The sequence below is a fragment of the Jaculus jaculus genome, chromosome 2 (assembly GCF_020740685.1).
Source record: "Jaculus jaculus isolate mJacJac1 chromosome 2, mJacJac1.mat.Y.cur, whole genome shotgun sequence".
NCBI lineage: Eukaryota > Metazoa > Chordata > Mammalia > Rodentia > Dipodidae > Jaculus > Jaculus jaculus.
The window spans coordinates 31,188,282-31,203,121 of record NC_059103.1 but is presented as its reverse complement, the minus strand read 5'-3'; positions in this window follow the sequence as shown (position 1 = coordinate 31,203,121).

The following is a 14,840-nucleotide window of genomic DNA, read 5'->3' as shown; positions in this document are numbered from 1 at the left end:
GAATTCAATGTTTTGTAATTTCATTAAGGAGAACATTTGCAATTGTAAACTAAGTGTGATTTCAAAGTTCCATAAGAGGTTATATTCCCGGAAGATTTCCTGTTGAAAGCGAACACTGATTCAAAGGCCTAGAACTGTGTGATTAGTGAGAATGTTTCCCGTTGAAAACTGTGTACAATAAACAATTCTCTTTGAAAAGTTAGGGCGAATTCAACGATCTATCATGCTATGGAGTAGGAAGCTCATTTCCCGTCATAAACTGAGGGTAATTGACAGTTACATTCACCGATTATGTGGTAGGAACAGTTGCTAATAAAAATCCCAGGGAATTCAATGAGTACGACATCTTGGATTATTACGTTTCTCATTGAAAACTCATCGTGAATGTCATGTTTTCCTGTCCTTTTCTCTACTGTAAACAAATCTGCATTCCTAACTAAGCCTGTATTCAAAGTTGCATAGTCCTGTTTTCTAAATGAACATATCCCGATGAATAGTAAAGTTCAATTCAATGTTCTGTAAACCTGTTGTCTAGGAAGAACTTATCCCCTGGAAAACTAAGAGTGAATGCCATGTGCTATTAGCTGGTTATGTACTAGGATCTTTTGCTAATGAAAACTAACCATGAACTGAAAAGATTAGAAGCTGCTTCAATACAAACATAGGTTGTGCAAGAAAACTAACAGAGAAGTTTGAGTTCTGTGATTCAATTGTGTGTAATATTCAATTGCCCTTTGAAATCTATACCTGAATTCTAAGTCCTGTAGTCCCGCTGTATGAAATGAAAGTATCTCACTGAAGACTAACAGTGAATTCAATTGTTTTTAATTTCTTTACAAAGAACATTTCCAATGGTAAACTAAGTTTGATTTCAAAGTTCTATCACAGGTTATATACTAGGAATATTTCCTATTGAAAACCAACATGAATTCAAAGGGCCAGAACTGTGTGAATACTGAGATTGTTTCCCATTGAAAACTGATTACAATAAACAATTCTCTTTAAAAAGTAAGAGCGAATCCAATGTTCTATGATCCTATTGTGTAGGAAGCTCATTTCCTGTCTTAAAGTAAGGATAATTGACAGTTTCATTCACTGGTTATCTGGTAGGATCAATTGCTATTGAAAGGTAGCATTGAATTCCAAGAGTAGGACACCTTGGATTCTCATGTTCTCATTGATAACTCATCATGTATGACATTTTTTTCTGTAATTTTCTATACAGTAAACTAATCACAGTGCTAACTAAGCCTGTGTTCAATGTTGCATAGTCCTGTTTTGTAAGTGTACATTTCCCAATGAATAGTAACGTTCAATTAAATGTTCTGTGAACCTGTTGTCTAGGAAGTACGTATCCCCTGGAAAACTAAGAGTGAATTCAATGTGCTATTAGCCGGTTATGTACTAGGATCATTTGGTAATGAAAACTAACCATGAACTGGAAAGATTAGAAGGTGCTTGAATCCCAACAAGGTTTGCCCGCGAAAACTAACAGTGAAGTTCGAGTTCTGTAATTCCAACCGTGAATTCAAAGTTCTGTAGTTCCACTGTTTGAAACGAAGGTTTCTCACTGAAATTCAACAGTGAGTTGAATGTTCTGTAATTCCATTAAGAAGAACATTTGCAATGGTAAACTGATAGTGATTTCAAAGTTCCATCAGAGGTTATATGCTGGGAACATTTCCTGTTGAAATCATAAGCAATTCAAAGGGCTAGAACTGTGTGACTAGTATAAATGTTTCCTATTGAAAACTGTGTACAATAAACAATTCTCTTTGAAAAGTAAGATCGAATTCAATGATCTATGATCCTATGGAGTAGGAAGCTCATTTCCTGTCATAAACTAAGGGTAATTGATGGTTACATTCACCGTTTATCTGGTAGGAACATTTGCTTTTGAAAAGTAACAGTGAAAGCAAAGAGAAGGACATCATGGAGTCTTACATTTCTCATGGAAATTTTATAGTGAATGTCATGTTTTTCTGTCCTGTTCTCTACAGTAAAGAAATCCGCAACCTAACTAACCCAGTATTCAATGTACCATAGTCCTGCTTTCTATGTGAACATTTCCTGATGAATAGTAAAGTTCAATTCAATGTTCTGTAAACCTGTTGTCTAGGAAGAACTTTTCCCTGGAAACCTAAGAGTGAATTCAATGTGCTATTAGCCGTTTATGTACTATGATCATTGGCTAATGAAAACTTACATTAAACTGAAAAGATTAGAAGCTGCTTCAATACCAACATAGGTTGTGCAAGAAGATTAACAGTGAAGTTCGAGTTCTGTAATTCAATTTGCGTATACTGATCAATTGCCCTTTGAATTCTGTACCTGAACTCAAACTCCTGTAGTTCCGCTGATTGACCTGAACGTTTCTCACTGAAGACTAACAGCGAATTCAATGTTCTGTAATTTCATTATGAAGAACATTTGCAATGGTAAACTAAGAGTGATTTCAAATTCTTTTGGATGTTATGTACTAGGAACAATTCCTTTTGAAAACCAACATGAATTCAAAGGGTTAGAACTGTGTCAATACTGAGAACGTTTCCTGTTGAAAACTTTATACAATGAACAATTCTCTTTGAAAAGTAAGAGCGAATTCAACGACCTGTCATCCTATGGAGTAGGAAGCTCATTTCCCATCATAAACTAAGGGTTATTGACAGTTTCATTCACTGGTTACCTGGTAGGAACAATGCTTGGGAAAAACAACAGTGAATTCAACGAGAAGGACAGCTTGGAGAATTACATTTCTCCTTGACAATTCGTTGTGAATGTCATGTTTTTCTGTTCTGTTGTCTTCATTAAACAAGTCGGCAACCTAACAAAGCCTGTATTCAGTGTTGCATAGTCCTGTTACTTAGTTAACATTTCCCAATGAATAGTAAAGTTCAATTCAATATTACGTAAACGTGTTGTCTAGGAAGAATCTTTCCACTGGAAAACTAAGAGTGAATTCAATGTGCTAATAGCCGGTTATATACTACGATCATTGGCTAATGAAAACTAACTGTGAGCTGTAAAGATTAGAACCTGCTTCAATAGCAACATTGGTTGTGAAGAAAACTAACAGAGAAGTTCGAGTTCTGTAATTCTATTGTGTATAATGTTCAATTCCCCTTTGAAATATATCCCTGAGTTCAAAGTTCAGTAGTCCTGCTGTTTGAAATGAACATTTCTCACTTAAGTCTAACAGAGATTTCAATGTTCCGTAATTTCATTACGAAGAACATTTCCAATGGTAAACTAAGAGTGATTTCAAATATCTATCAGACGTTATATACTAGGAATTCAATTCTCTTAGAAAAGTAAGATGCAGTTATGTACTAGGATCATTTACTAAGGAAAACAAACCATGAACTGAAAAGATTACAAGGTGCTTGAGTACCAACAAGGTTTACCCGTGAAAACTAACGGTGAAGTTCGAGTTTTGTAATTGTAACCATGAATTCAAAGTTCTGTTGTTCCGCTGTTTGAAATAAAATTTTCTCACTGAAAATAAACAGAGAATTGAAAGTTCTGTAATTTCATTAAGAAGAACATTCGCAATGGTAAACTAAGACTGATTTCAATGTTCCATCAGAGGTTATATACTGGGAATATTTCCTGTTGAAAACCAACAGTGATTCAAAGGGCTAGAACTGGGTGACTAGTGAGAATGTTCCCGGTGGAAAACTGTGTACAATAAACAATTCTCTTTGAAAAGAACGAGCGAATTCAATGATCTATGATCCTATGGAGAAGGAAACTCATTTCCTGTCATAAACTAAGGGTAATTGACAGTTATTCTTGTAGAATCAGTTGCTATTGAAAAATCCCAGGGAATTAAAAAAGTAGGACATCTTGGATTCTAATGTTTCTCATTGAAAACTCATCCAGAATGTCATGTTTTTCTGTCCTTACTCTCCAGCAAACAAATCCGCATTCCTAACTAAGCCTGTTTTCAATGTTCCATAGTCCTGTTTTCTAAGTGAACATTTCCTGATGAATAATAAAGTTCAATTCAATATTCCGTAAACATGTTGTCTAGGAAGAACATATCCCCTGGAAAAGTAAGAGTGAATGCAATGTGCTATTAGCCGGTTATGTTCTATGATCATTGGCTAAAGAAACCTAACCTTAAACTGAAAATTTTAGAAGCTGCTTCAATATCAACATAGGTTGTGCTAGAAAACTACCAGTGAAGTTCGAGTTGTGTAATTCAATTGTGTATAATGTTCAATTGCCCTTTGAAATCCATTCCTGAATTCAAAGTTCTGTACTCCTGCTTTTTGAACTGAACGTTTCTCATTGAAGTACAACAGCAAAATCAATGTTCTGTAATTTCTTTACGAAGAAAATTTGCAATGGTAAACTAAGTGTGATTTCAAAGTTCCATCAGACTTTATATGCTGGGAACATTTCCTGTTGAAAACCAACAGTGAACCAAAGGGTAGATCTGTGTGACTAGTGAGAATGTTTCCCATTGAAAACTGTGTACAATAAACACTTCTCTTTGAAAAGTAAGAGCGAATTCAATGATCTATGACTCTATGGAGTATGAAACTCATTTCCCCTCATAAACAAAGAGTAATTGACAGTTATATTCAAAGGTTATATGGTAGGAATGCTTGGTATTGAAAAATAACAGTGAATACAAGGAGTAGGACAGCATAGATTCTTACGTTCCACATTGAAAACTCATCGTGAATGTCATGTTTTTCTGTCCTGTTTTCTACTGGAAACAAATCTGCATTCATAACTAAGCCCATATTCAATGTAGCATAGTCTTGTTTTCTAAGTGAACATTTCCCGATGAATAGTAAAGTTCAATTCAATGTTCCATAATCCTGTTGTCTAGGAAGAAATTATCCCCTGGAAAACTAAGAGTGAATTCAATGTGCTATTAGCCGGTTATGTACTCTGATCATTGGCTAAAGAAAACTAACCTTAAACTGAACAGGTTAGAAGCTGCTTCAATACCAACATAGGTTTTGCAAGAAAAGTAACTGAGAAGTTCAAATTCTGTAATTCAATTGTGTATAATATTTAATTGCCCCTTGAAATGTATTCCTGAATTCAAATTTCTGTAGTCCTGCTGTTTGAAATGAACGTTTCTCCCTGAAGAATAACAGCAAATTCAATGTTCTGTAATTTCATTATGAAGAGCATTTCCCATGGTAAACTAAGATTGATTTCAAAGTTCTATAAGAGGTTATAATCTAGGAACCTTTCTTGTTTAAAACCCACATGAATTCAAAGCGTGAGAACTGTGTGAATTCTGAGAATGTTTTCGTTGATAACTGTGTACAATAAACAATTCTCTTTGAAAAGTAAGAGTGTATTCAACATTCTATGATCCTATTGTGTAAGAAGCTCATTTCCCATCTTAAAGTAAGGGTAATTGAGAGGTTCATTCACTGGTTATCAGTTAGGATCAGTTGCTATTGAAAAATAGCATTGAATTCCAAGAGTAGGACAGCTTGGATTCTTACGTTTCTCATTGAAAACTCATCATGAATGTCATGTTTATCTGTAATTTTCTCCACAGTAAACTATTCCCACTGCTAACTAAGACTGTATTCAATATTCTATAGTCCTGTTTTCTAAGTGAACATTTCCCTATCAACAGTAACGTTGAACTCCATGTTCTGTAAACCTGTTGTCTAGGAAGAACTTATCCCACGGAAAACTAGGAGTGAGTACAATGTGCTATAGGGGGGTTATGTACTAGGATCATTTGCTAATGAAAACTAACCATGAAATGACAAGATTAAAAGGTGCTTGAGTACGAACAAGCTTTGCCCTTAAAAACTAACGGTGAGGTTCCAGTTGTGTAATTATAACCGTGAATTCAAAGTTCTGTAGTTCCACTGTTTGAAAAGAAAGTTTCTCACTGAAAATCAACAGTGAATTGTATGCTCTGTAATTTCATAAGGAAGAACATTTGCAATGGTAAACTAAGAGTGATTTCAACGTTCCATCAGAGTTTATATTCTGGGAACATTTCTTGTTGAAAACCAACACTGAATCAAAGGGCTAGAACTGTGTGACTAGTGAGAATGTTTCCCGATGAAAACTGTGTACAATAAAAAATTCTCTTTGAAAAGTAAGAGCGAATTCAACCATCTATGATCCTATGGAGGACGAAGCTCATTTCCCGTCATAAACTAAGGGTAATTGACAGTTACATTCACCGGTTATCTTGTAGGAACACTTGCTATTGAAAAATAACAGTGAATTCAAAGAGTAGGACATCTTTGATTCTTACTGTTCTCATTGAAAACTCATCATGAATGTCATGTTTATCTGTCCTGTTCTCTACAGCAAACAAATCCACATTCTAAACTAAGCCTGTATTCAACGTTGCATAGTCCTGTTTTCTATATGAACATTTCCCGATGAATAGTAAAGTTGAAATCAACGTTCCGTAAAACTGTTGTCTAGGAAGATCTTATCTCCTGGAAAACTAAGAGTGAATTCAATGTGCTATTAGCTGGTTTTGTACTATGATCATTGGCTAATTAACCTTAAAGTGAAAAGATTACAAGATGCTTCAATACCAACATAGGTTGTGCAAGAAAACTAACAGTGAAGTTCGAGTTCTGTAATTCAATTGTATATAATGTTCAATTGCCTTTGGATTCTATCCATGATTTCAAAGTTCTGTAGTCCTGCTCTTTGAATTAACGTTTCTCAATGAATAACAACAGGGAATTCAATGTTCTGTAATTTCATTACGAAGAACATTACCAATGGTAAACTTAGAGTGATTTCAAAGTTCTATCAGAGGCATATACTAGGAACAATTCCTGTTGAAAACCAACATGAATTCAAAGGGCTAGAACTGTGTGAATACTGAGAATGTTTCCCATTGAAAACTCTGTACAATAAAAAATTCTCTTTGAAAAGTAAGAGTGAATTCAATGATCTATGATCCTATGGAGTAGGAAGAACATTTCCAGTCTTAAAGTAAGGGTAATTCACAGTTTCATTCACCGGTTTTCTGGTAGGATTGGTTGCTATTGAAAAATAGCATTGAATTCCAAGAGTAGGACAGCTTGGATTCTTACGTTTCTCATTGAAAACTCATCATGAATGTCATGTTTTTCTGTCATTTTCTCCATAGTAAACTAATCCCACTGCTAACTAAGCCTGTATACAATGTTGCATAGTCCTGTTTTCTAAGTGAACATTTCCTGATGAATAGTAATGTTCAATTCAATGTTCTGTGAACCTGATGTCTAGGAATAACATATCCCCTGGAAAACTAAGAGTGAATTCAATTTGCTATTAGCCGGTTATGTACTAGGATCATTTGCTAATGAAAATCAACCAGGAATTGAAAAGATTAGAAGGTGCTAGAGTACCAACACGTTTTGCCCGTGAAAACTAATGGTGAAGTTCGAGTTCTGTAATTCTAACCGTGAATTCAAAGTTATGTTGTTCTGCTGTTTGAAATGAAGGTTTCTCAATGAAAATCAACAGTGAATTGAATGTACTGTTATTTCATTAAGAAGAGCATTTGCAATGGTAAACTTAGAGTATTTTCAAAGTTCCACCAGAGGTTATATGCCAGAATATTTCCTGTTAAAAACCAACAGTGATTCAAATGGCTACAACTGTGTGACTAGTGAGAATGTTTCCAGATGAAAACTGTGTACAATAAAAAATTCTCTTTGCAAAGTAAGAGCAAATTCAACCATCTATGATCCTATGGAGTAGGAAGCTCATTTCCCGTCATAAACTAAGGGTAATTGACAGTTACATTCACCAGTTATCTGGTAGGAACAGTTGCTATTGAAAAATCACAGGGAATTCAAAGAGTAGGACATCTTGGACTCTTACGTTTCTCATTAAAAACTCTTCGTGAATGTCATGTTTTTCTGTCCTGTTCTCTACAGTAAACAAATCCGCATTCCTAACTAAGCCTGTATCCAATGTTGCATACTCCTGTTTTCTAAGTGAACATTTCCTGATGAATAGTAAAGTTCAATTCAATGTTCTGTGAACCTGTTGTCTAGGAAGAGCGTTTCCCCTGGAAAACAAAGAGAGAATTCAATGTGCTATTAGCCAGTTATGTACTGGGATCATTAGTAAGGAAAACTAACCATGAACTGACAAGATTAGATGGTGCTTGAGTACCAACAAGGTTTACCCATGAAAACTAACGGTGAAGTTCTAATTCTGTAATTGTAACCATGCATTCAAAGTTCTGTTGTTCGGTTGATTGAAATGAAGTTTTCTCACTGAAAGTAAACAGGGAATTGAATGTTCTGTAATTTCATTAAGAAGAACATTTGCAATGGTAAACTAAGTGTGATTTCAACGTTCCATCAGAGGTTATATGCTGGGAACATTTCCTGTTGAAAACCAACAGTGATTCAAAGGGCTAGAACTGTGTGATTAGTGAGAATGTTTCCGGTTGAAAACTGTGTACAATAAACAATTCTCTTTGAAAAGAGTGAGCGAATTCAATGATCTATGGTCCTATGGAGTAAGAAGCTCATTTCCAGTCATAAATTAATGGTAATTGACAGTTACATTCACTGGTTATCTGGTAGGATCAGTTGCTATTTAAAAATCCCAGCAAATTCAAAAAGTAGGAAATCTTGGATTCTAACGTTTCCCATTGAAAACTCAACGTGAATGTCATGTTTTTCTGTCCTTTTCTCTACAGCAAACAAATCCGCATTCCTAACTAAGCCTGTATTCAACGTGGCATAGTCCTGTTATCTAAGTAAACATTTCCCAATGAATATTAAAGTTCAGTTCAATGTTCCGTAAACTTGTTGTCTAGGAAGAACTTATCCCCTGGAAAATTAAGAGTGAATTCAATGTGCTATTAGCCGATTATGTGCTATGGTCATTGGCTAACGAAAACTAACCTTAAACTGAAAATATTAGAAGCTGCTTCAATACCAACATAGGTTGTGCTGGAAAACTAACAGTGAAGTTCGAGTTGTGTAAAATGTTCAATTGCCCTTTGAAATCTATTCCTGAATTCAATGTTCTGTAGCCCTGCTGTTTGAACTGAATGTTTCCCACTGAAGAATAACAGCAATATCAATGTTCTGTAATTTCTTTACGAAGAAAATTTGCAATGGTAAACTAAGTGTGATTTCAAAGTTCCATCAGACTTTATATGCTGGGAACATTTCCTGTTGAAAACCAACAGTGATTCAAAGGGGTAGAACTGTTTGATTAGTGAGAATGTTTCCCGTTTAAAACTGTGTACAATAAACACTTTTCTTTGAAAAGTAAGAGCGAATTCAAGGATCTATGACTCTATGGAGTATGAAGCTCATTTCCCGTCATTAACTAAGAGTAATTGACAGTTACATTCACAGGTTATCTGGTAGGAATACTTGGTATTGAAAAACAGTGGATACAAGGAGTAGGACAGCTTAGATTCTTATGTTTCTCATTGAAAGCTCATCGTGAATGTCATGTTTTTCTGTCCTGTTTTCTGCTGGAAACAAATCCGCATTCCTAACTAAGGCCGTATTCAATGTAGCATAGTCCTGTTTTCTAAGTGAACATTTCCCGATGAATAGTAAAGTTCAATTCAATGTTCCGTAAACCTGTTGTCTAGGAAGAACTTATCCCCTGGAAAACTAAGGGTGAATTCAATATGCTATCAGCCGCTTATGTACTGTGATCATTGGCTAAAGAAAACTAACCGTGAACTGAAAAAGTTAGATGCTGCCTCAATACCAAGAAAGGTTGTGCAAGAAAACTAACAGTGAAGTTCGAGTTCTGTAATTCAACTATGTACAATTTCAATTGCCCTCTGAAATCTATCCCTGAATTCAATGTTCTGTAGTCCCGCTGTTTGAACTGAAGGTTTCTCACTGAAGACTAACAGCGAATTCACTGTTCTGTAAATTCATTACGAAGAACATTTGTAATGGTAAACTAAGAGTGATTTCAAAGTTCTATCAGTGGTTATATACTGGGAACATTTTCTTTTGAAAACCAACATGAATTCAAAGGGCTAGAACTGTGTGAATACTGAGAATGTTTCCTGTTGAAAACTCTGTACAATAAACAATTCTCTTTGATAAGTAAGAGCGAATTCAATGTTCTATGATCCAATTTGTAGGAAGCTCATTTCCCATCTTAAAGTAAGGGTTATTGACAGTTTCCTTCACCGCTTATCTGGTAGGATCAGTTGCTATTGAAAAATAGCATTGAATTCCAAGAGTAGGACAGCTTGGATTCTTACCTTTCTCATTGAAAACTCATCGTGAATGTCATGTTTTTCTTTTATTTTCTCCACAGTAGCCTAATCCCACTGCTAACTAAGCCCCTATTCAATGTTGCATAGTCCTGTGTGCTAAGTGAACACTTCCCAATGTATAGTAAAGTTCAATTCAATATTCTGTGAACCTGTTGTGTCAGAAGAACATATACCCTGGAAAACTAAGAGTGAATTCAATGTGCTATTAGCTGGTTATGGACTAGGATCATTTGCGAATGAAAAGTAACCATGATCTGAAAAGATTAGAAGGTGATTGAGTACCAACAAGGTTTGCCCGTGAAAACTAAAGGTGAGTTTCGAGTCCTGGAATTGTATTCGTGAATTCAAAGTTCTGTAGTTACGCTGTTGAAATAAATGTTTCTCACTGAAAATCAACAGTAAATTGAATGTTCTGTAATTTCATTAAGAAGAACATTTGCAATGGTAAACAGAGAGTGATTTGAACGTTCCATGAGAGGTTATATGATGAGAACATTTCCTGTTGAAACCCAACAGTGATTCAAAGGGCTAGAACTTTGTGAGTAGTGAGAATGTTTCCTGTTGAAAACTGTGTACAATAAACAATTCTCTTTGAAATGTGAGAGCGAATTCAACCATATATGATCCTATGGAGTAGGAAGCTCATTTCCCGTCATAAACTAAGGGTAATTAACAGTTACATTCACCGGTTATCTGGTAGGAACAGTTGATATTGAGAAATCCCAGGGAATTCAAAGATTAGGATATCTTGGCTTCTTATGTTTCACACTGTAAACTCATCGGGAACGCCATGTTTTTCTGTCCTGTTCTTTACTGTAAACAAATGCGCATTCCTAACTAAGCCTGTATTCAATGTTGCATAGTCCTGTTTTCTAAGTGAACATTTCCCGATGAATAGTAAAGTTCAATTCAATGTTCCGTAAACCTGTTGTCTAGGAAGAACCTATCCCCTGCAAAACTATGAATGAATTCAATGTTCCATTAGCTGGTTATGTACTAGGATCATTGGTTAATGAAAACTAACCGTGAAATGAAAAGATTAAAAGCTGCTTCAATACTAACATATGTTGTGCAAGAAAACTAACAGAGAAATTCGAGTTCTGGAATTTAATTATGTATAATGTTCAATTGCCCTTTGAAATCTTTCCCTGAATTCAAAGTTCTGTAGTCCCGCTGTTTGAACTGAACGTTTCTCACTGAAGACTAACAGCGAATTCAATGTTCTCTAACTTCATTACGAAGAACATTTGCAATGGTAAACTAAGAGTGATTTCAAAGTTCTATCAGAGATTATATGCTAGGAACATTTCCTGTTGAAAACCAACATAAATTCAAATGTGTAGAACTGAGTGAATAGTGAGAATGTTTCCCGTTGAAAACTGTGTACAATAAACAATTCTATTGAAAAGTAAGAGAGCATTCAACGATCTATGATACCATGGAGTAGGAAGCTCTTTTCCTGTCTTAAAATAAGAGTAATTGACAGTTTCACTCACCAGTAATCTTTTAGGAGTAGTTTCTATTGAAAAATAGCACTGAATTCCAGGAGTAGGACAGCTGGATTCTTATGTTTCTCATTGAAAACTCATCATGAATGTCATGTTTTTCTGTAATTTTCTCCAAAGTAAACTAATCCCACTGCTAACTAAGCCTGTTTTCAATGTTCTACAGTCCTGTTTTCTAAGTGAACATTTCCCAATGAATAGTAAAGTTCAATTCAATGTTCTGTAAACCAGTTATCTAGGAAGAACTTACCCCTTGGAAAACTAAGAGTGAATTCAATGTGCTATTACCGGTTATGTACTAGGATCATTTACTAATGAAACCTAACCATGAACTGAAAAGATTAGAAGCTGCTTCAATACCAACACAGGTTGTGCAAGAAAACTAACGGTGAAGTTCGAGTTCTGTAATTCTAACCGTGATTTCAAAGTTCTGTAGTTTCGCCGTTTGAAATGGAGTTTTCTCACTGAAAATCAACAGTGAATTGAATGTTCTGTAATTTCATTATGAGGAACATTTGCAATTGTAAACTTAGAATGATTTCAAAGTTCTATCAGAGGTTATATACTAGGAACATTTCCTGTTGAAAACCAACAGGAATTCAACGGACTAGAACTGTTTAAATACTGGGAATGTTTCCCGTTGACAACTGTGTATAATAAAGATAAAAGAGTATGACAGCTTAGATTCTTAGGTTTCTCTTTGCAAACTCATCATCAATGTCATGTTTTCTGTAATTTTATCCACAGTTAACTAATCCCCGTGCTAACTAAGCCTGTATTCAATGTTGTATAGTCCTGTTTTCTACGTGAACTTTTCTCCATGAATAGTAAAGTTGAACTACATGTTCTCTAAACTTGTTGTCTAGAAGAACTTATTCCATGGATACTTGGAGTGAGTTCAATGTGCTATTAGCGGGTTATGTACTAGGATCATTTGCTAATGAAAACTAACTATGAACTGAAAAGCTTAGAAGGAACTGGCATACCAACAAGGTTTGCCCACGAAAGGGCTAGAACTGTGTCACTAGTGAGAACGTTTCCTGTTGAAAACTGTACAATAAAGAATTGTCTTTGAAAAGTAAGAGCGAATTCAACGATCTATGATCTTATGGAGTAGGAAGCTCATTTCCCGTCATAAACTAAGGGTAATTGACAGTTACATTAAGCGGTTATTTGGTAGGAACAGTTGCTATTGAAAACTAACAGTGAATTGAAAGAGTAGGACACCTTGGATTCTTACGTTTCTCATTGAAAACCCATCGTGAATGTCATGTTTTTCTGTCCTGTTCTCTCCAGTAAACAAATCCGCATTCCTAACGAAGCCTGTATTTAAAGTTGCATAGTCCTGTTTTCTAAGTGAACATTTCCCAACGAATAGTAAATTTCAATTCAATGTTCCGTAATCCTGTTGTCTAGGAAGAACTTATCCACTGGAAAACTAATAGTGAATTCAATGTGCTATTAGTCAGTTATGTACTAGGATCATTGGCTAATGAAAACTATCAGTGAACTGAAAAGATTAAAAGCTGCTTTAATTCCAACATAAGTTGGTGCAAGAAAACTAACAGAGAAGTTCGAGTTCTGTAATTAAATTGTGTATAATTGTCGCGACCTCCTCAACCAGCAAGAATGACGTGACCCGAGAGATCTTTAAGCAGTTTATTCAGGAACATTGAGCAATTTTCTGTCCTTGGGGAGTGCCAACCCACAAGCTAAGTATTCCTGCGCTAGCCAACCCTTGTGAGCCACGGGGCCCATGGAGATAGTTCCACGATTAAGGAAGGAGAATTAGTTAAGCAGCCTCAGCCAAATAAGGACTTGTTGATACCAGAGAGCGCTTGCTATCGGACTAGCAGAAGGTGGAAGCCGATGCCATCTTTAGGGCGTGGCACATCGCAGCTGTCCACAGTTCCCCCTTTTTGTTTTAAATGAAACAGTTGAGAGTAGAGGTTTGAGCTCTGTAATGAAATCCAGTACCCCTTTTTCCAGAGGTGGGAGTAAGGATGGATATTATGTGGAAAGGACGGTACTAACCCGCTTTCTCTCAGAGATGCTCTCCTCTAGGCTGCTAACTGCAGGTGGCATACATAGAGTGCAGTGCATTGCCTCGCAACCTGAACGTGCTGAGTATTCTAGCTCTTCATGACAGCAAGCCATGCATAAGGGGACTGTCCTGCCACAATGGTGGTAAATGCCTGAATAATATTAACTGCATTACTTTGTTGTGTGATGCTCATCTTGAATAGACACCACAGGCCCACCAAGAAGGCCAGCACCAGGAGACCAGCCATTGCTCCCAATAGCACCATGACAAAAGGGAGCCAACCTAGGCTGAGGGTGAACATCCTTGCCATCTCCATAACTAATCAACCACTAATCCAGGAGGCATTAAGTGAAAATTGGCCTGGGCTCCATGGGGCTTCCATCCAGGCAGCAGACTGATTATAAAGCATCACACATGGGCTTATTTGACTAATATTACTTACCAGCAATAAGCACAAACTTCCCACTAGTGGTACACTAACATTGCCTTCAACTGGACTGATTTCCCCATCCAAAGGCAAATAGGAGAGACTTAAACTTTTATTGCTAGCAAAAAACTAGGGAAAACTTGGGCATTATATTGAACCGGAAGAGGCTTTGGAAACACCGACAAGATCCCCCATCGAGGTTCCACCTGAGTCAGACTCCACCCCAGGTCTATCAGCATCCATAGTGGAAGGATCTTCATGTTGGACTTTTCTGGTCAGTCTCTTGGGCACGCACACTGGATCCTGACAATCCTGTGGAAAAACACAAACAGACCCACTTGTCCACGTCAATACAGGATCAGGGCCATGCCACGTTCCCGTGAGCACATCTTTCCATTTAACATATCCTCTCAGGGATCCACCTTGATGTTGATGACGATCTGCCGTGGAAAGGCCATCCATGTCCAAATTTAAAAAAGGAAGAATAAAAAGAGCTAGAGATATTCTTTCCTTGGGGGTGCAGCCTTGGCCTATTCCCACTATTTGTGTTTGTAAGCATTCTTTTAGGGTGCAATGAGCACGTTCCACAATTCCTTGTCCTTGAGGATTATAGGGTAATCCATGATTAAGATTTACCTC